Here is a 6,017-nt window from a genome sequence, read left to right as displayed (position 1 = left end):
ATGTTCTATCAGGAACTCACCAAAGCCAGCTGGCCTGGGTCTGAAAAAGCCTGGGTCAAAACTGGTCTCGCTGAACATAGCGGACAAGGAGGACTACTGAGACCTCAAGAACAATGGCAACGGGTTTTTGATTCTACTGCACCTATTGGTTTCGTGGGAGCCTAGGCAGTTTCGTGGATGCTCACCTTACTAGACCTGGATGGAGGTGGGTGGTCCTTGGACTTCCCACCGGGCAGAGAACCCTGATTGCTTTTTGGGCTGACGAGGGAGGGGGACTTGATTGGGGGAGGGGGAGGGAAAGGGGAGGCGGCGGTGGGGAAGAGACAGAAATCTTTAATAAATAAATAAATTAATTAAAAAAAATACTGCTAAGCTAGCCGGGTGCTAGTGGTGCATGTCTTTAATCCCAGCACTCAGGCAGCAGAGGTAGGTGGATCTCTGCGAGTTTGAGGACAGCCTGGTCTCCAATAGCTAGTTCCAGGACAGGCTCCAAAGCTACAGAGAAATCTTGTCTCAAAAAACAAAACAAAACAAAACAGAACAAAACTGCTGCACTATTCATATTCCTCCTAATTTCTCCAAACTCCTGGCCACCACTGTCTATAAGTTTTTCTTTTCTAGAATGTCATATAGTTGGAATCATATAGCATAGTAATTACTTAGCCTTGTCAAATTGTTTTCTTTCACTTAGTAGTATTCCTTTATGCTCCTTCTTTTTCCACAGCTGACAAGCGTCTCTTTGGTTCTAACTAATATTCTGAATATTCTGGATATATAGTTATTTACCTTCTGGATGGAAACAACTTCTTTGGTCACAAGGCTAGATAGTAATGAATCAAGCTCCAGTAAACATCTGCAAGGAGGTATTTGCATGGATGAAAGGTTTTTATTCATTTGAGCAAACATCAAGGAACATAAAATGCATGATGTGTCTCTGTAAAGAAACTGCCAGAACTGTAAGAAACTGTCTGTCATCCAAAGCTGTTATATTAGTTTGGCATTTTCTCCAATGGATGAGTGTTACCCAGATTTCACATATCCACCTGCCCTTGGTGTGGTCAGTGGATAATACTCTGGCCATTCTAATAGGAGTGTCGTGATATTGCTTTCTTTAAGTTAGCAGTCCTCTAATGACATTACATGCTTTTAGTCATCTACAAATCTTCAGTGAACCATTTGGTCATATGTATTCTCTCTATTTCAACTTACAACAGTGGTTCTCAACCTGTGGACCTGTGGATCATGACTCCTTTGGAAGGCCAAATGACCTTTCACAGAGGTCACAGAACAGATATCTACATTGCAATTCATAACAGTAGCATAATTACAGTTATGAAGTAGCAACAAAATAATTCTATGTTGGTCACCACAGCATGAGGAATTGTATTTACCTTAGGAAGTTTGAGAACCACTGACTTAGGAGGCCTCTAGGGACCTATCTCAGTATCACCACCAGTTTCTGATCCTACTGATTAGCTGTTAAAAGCGTTCTTCATTTCTCTTAGTGTTTTCAAATCCAGCCTTAACTTTTGATTAGTTCTTATATTTTCAAATTCTCTAATTTAATGCCATTACCGATTTAGTTTTGTAAGTTGTCCATTTCCTCCCATTATGGCCCTTACATATAAGCATACCCTTAAGAAATTCCTCTTCTGGTGAATTCACATCTGCCTCATATCCAAGTCATTTTCTGATGGTTTATCTTTTCAAACTGTACCATTCTTGCCTCTGGCATCCTTTATAATTTTTGGTTGAAAGCTAGACATCTTGTATCTTAAATATATACTGAGGTTAAGTGCACCTTCTGTGTGAGGATTTATTTTAATCCCTCCAGGAGTTGACTGAGTTTGATGTTTTGTTATGGCCACAGGCACTAGAGGCTTGGCGATTCTACTGACCTTGTTTATCTGCACACTGATGGCTGTGGGTCTTGCCTTTGTTCTACTCTTCTGAGACTCTTTATCTTGCAGCTTTTTCAGCCATAAAGCATTGCTATTGTACTCAATGCTCATCTGTGTGGGGGGTGAGGGAAGCATATTTAGCCTGACTGGGTCTCAGCTTTTGGGCAGGTTTGGAGCTGAACTTTCTCAACATTTTCTGTTCTTTCTTCACAAAGACAGCTCTTCACTAATAAAACACAGCCCAAGTCTCTGTCTAGATATTACAAATTTATTTTTCTTTTTATTTCCTGCCTCTTGGGGACTATTTTTTTTTTTGTCTTTTTGTGTTTTGTTTTACTTCATCTCATTTGGGGAGACAGCTTCAGTTGGAATAAGGTTTCATTTTTTTTTTTTTTTGCCTTCTGCTGAAGCCGGTTTCCCAACAAAAGGGCTCAGTGACAGAAAAAACCCAGGGGAAGGTACACAGTGTCTACTTTTTCGTCTGTTATGAAAGAACCATGGGGATCTTTGATGGATCCCCAATCCAAGTCTGTTGGGATCCCTGAAGGAAAAGCTTATGAGTTCTGCCTGTGCCTCTCCTGCCACACCCCTCGGTAGTGATTCACTGTGACTGTCTGCACACTCCGCCACCAGCAGCTCAGGGAGCAGCTCCTGCTCCTGCTCCTGCTCCAGTGGCCGTCTCCCCTGGGTCCCCTGGACTCACCCTCCCTCCACGCATCTGGGTGATGCTCTACTTTACAACCTTCATCTCCTGACGGATCCAGCGACTCTTCTGGATGGCCTGGCACCTAGAGAGCACATAGCTTGCTGCAAAGGCTGTGTGTCCTGCGTCACCTCTTGTCTTACTTTCATAGCTTCAACTGTGGTTTCACTTTTTTCTTTTTCCTTTCCTTTTCCTGTGTTAGGATGAACAGGGCTTTCACAAGCTAAGTAAGCAGGCAACTACTGCTTTACATACTTAGCCTTTTAAGAACAATTATATGCCTTTCTTTTCTTTGGTTTCCAGATTCATTAAAAATAAATATTGGATTTTTTTTTTCTCCCAGGCTAGTCCAATCATCTCTATCAAGTCTCAGGGGACACACAGAATTTGCTCATTTTCTGCAGTAAAGTCATATTTGGACCTTTGTTTGGGACATGCATTTTCACTTGGTAATTTCATTCCTTGGGAGATATTATAATGAAAGGCTCAGGAAAGCTTTGTTCCTTAACAAAGCTTGTCTCAACACTGAGAGACTGTTTAAAAGAAAAATATAAAACTTTACAGTCATTTCTATATACTTGATCTCACTGTCCTCTGTGGTTCGCATGTGGATCGGACCATACATGGTCTGCCAAGCTCAGTCACCAATGTGGTGCACATAAAGTGTAGTGGGACAGTAAACATGGGGTTGGTCATAGAAGTTGGGGCTCTCGACAGGACCAGTGTTACCCTTCCAGAAGCCTAGATGTTTCTATGAGAGCATGTTGTTATAAGAGTTGGACACTCAATATAATGACCCCTTCTGCATTCCTCTGATAGGTTATGGTGAAGCCACTCAGCCTCACCCCGGGGGGATGAGCAAGACATTGAATTTTACTCTCCTGAGCTGTGAGCTGAATAAACCTCCTCTATATAAAGCATGCAGTGGCAGATACTTTGTGACAACAGAACCTGGTAGCACAGTAAGAGAGGTGGTGACAAGAAAGAAATTCCTTTGTGTTGATCTTCTTTTATAGTCATCCTCACATATTTCTAGGACATAAGATCACTTTTTACTGTCTTAAGAATATGCTTTTAGCTGAAGAGATAGCTCAGAGGTTAAGAGCACTTGCTGTTCTTCTGGAACACCCACATCAGGCAGTGCACAACCTCCTGTACCTATAGATCCAAGGGATCTGATGGTCTCTTCTGCCCTCTGTGGGCACCTGCACAGAAGTAGCAGACGCACATAACACACACACACACACACACACACAATTTAAAATAGAAATAAATTTTACAAAAAAATCATAGTGTTAGACAAGTTTGAGTTGTATTTTACTGTCCTATACCTAAAAATGCCTTATTTTTTATTCTTACATCATTTTACTAATGAAAAAGAAATGAGACCAACTAACATTACAACTGTTAGCTACAACCAATTAGAAGCAAAATCAAAACTTAGACCCAAATTTCTGTGAGTTATTTTTTAGTGCAGCAACCTGTTGATATCCAAGTGTGGGTAGTAATTATAATTTATTGTGTTCTTTTGATCTTAAGTCAGTTTGTAACTGTGTGAGGTACCATGACAGAATGCCTGTCGGAGTCGCTTAAGAAAGGTAATATTTGGTTGGCTTGGGGTTCTAGAGGACTCGGTTCATGTTGGAATGGTGAGGGAGAATTGTCTGTAATCTGTCAATCATGTTTTAAATAAATGCTGATTGGCCAGGCAGGAAATATAGGCGGTAAAACCAGACAGGAAGTAGAAATGATGTAATGAGAACAGGAGAATTCTGGGAAGGAGGAAGTTGATTCCTCCCACTTTCTGCCCAGACCACCGAAGCAGCAGGATGTGATCTGCCTCAGGGAAAAAAGGTAGAGCCACATGGCTAACATAGATGAAAAAAAATGGGTTAATCAAGATGTGAGAATTAGCCAGTGAGAAGCTAGAGCTAATGGGCCAATCAGCTTATAATTTATGGAGACCTATGTGTGATTTTCTTTGGGACTAAACAGTTGTGGGGAACCAGGTGGGACAAAAACCACAACAAACAAGCCAGGCCCCTCCATGTTACATTGGAAGGGAAGTACAGCAGAGCTGCTCTGATGAGGGCAGTGGAAACTTGTGGCAGAATCTGTTCAATTCACAGTAGAGCAGGAAGCAGAGTCAGGAACCAGGAACTCAGTACAACCCCTAAGGGTCTGCCCTGGCAATCCGCCAGCTAGGACCCGTCTCTTAAAGCTTTCACAGCCTTCCGCACAGACCTTCACTAGGGAACGAGCATTCCAAACAGCAGTCTGTGGGGCTGTGTCAGAGCTTCATAAAATAAACAGCATTTGTGCATGGCTTGTAGTTAGTTTTCCCTCTTTGTTCCTACACTGTGATTCACACTGAAGAACTGATAGGTGGTCAAAGGCTTCAGACTGCAAAAGATAGTCTGATGTATGTTTCGGTTCTAAGGGTATCCCTGCTGGTGGTCTCAGATAAGATTCTGCCTTTCTCGCTGTGAAGTGTTTATCTTGTAGGTTTCTTGGCTTCTAACATAGGACTCTGAATACTGGACCATATGTAGAGAAATAAATGTCTGCCCAGTATATCTTTCTTGTTTAATTTATTACCCTTCTACTAAATGTGGAAGGGTCTCCCAAAGTATGTTTGTTTGCCTGTGATGATGCATATTTCTGTAATCAATCCAAAATTATCACCCACTAGTACACTGAGCTCCAAGGATGAGGCAAGAGTTCAAGTACCCAACAACAAGTTGGAAAACACTTCTACTGCCCAATGGGAGAAAAGTCTAAAGCTCATAAGTGCAAGAAAAAGAATATGGAAAACTGAAACGCATCCTTCTACTGGCTAGTTTAAAGGCAAGGGCTCCTGAAGTTCAAAACTCTAGAAAGGAAACGGTGCCTTCTCTCTATTCTTGCACAATGGTGGCTTCAGCACCATCTCACCCACGTTCATTTAAGCTTTTCTTCTTAAATACCACCTCCTCCAGTTTTCCAGGAAGAAATTTTTGGGTGCATTTAGAGTAATCAGCATAGTTAATTTACTAAGGCAATAAAACATATCAGGAGGGCTGGAGAGATGGCTCAGAGGTTAAGAGCATTGCCTGCTCTTCCAAAGGTCCTGAGTTCAATTCCCAGCAACCACATGGTGGCTCACAACCATCTGTAATGGGGTCTGGTGCCCTCTTCTGGCCTGCAAGCATACACACAGACAGAATATTGTATACGTAATAAATAAATAAATATTTAAAAAGAACATATCAGGAGTTTTGGAGTGCCAGCATGAACTATTCTAGGAGGACTGTACCCTGCACCTAACTGGACTGTTCTGACACAGTGTGCTGCTTGAGAAGTTTGGACTTGATTTCCAAGACAGGAATTGGAATGTTTTGCTGGAGTCAAAGTCAGTATGAACAGGAGGGTGA

This window comes from Alexandromys fortis, unplaced genomic scaffold (assembly GCF_014885135.2).
Source record: "Alexandromys fortis isolate MF-2015 unplaced genomic scaffold, M_Fortis_MF-2015_v1.1 scaffold_279, whole genome shotgun sequence".
Lineage (NCBI taxonomy): Eukaryota > Metazoa > Chordata > Mammalia > Rodentia > Cricetidae > Alexandromys > Alexandromys fortis.
Note: the sequence above shows the minus strand (reverse complement) of the source record.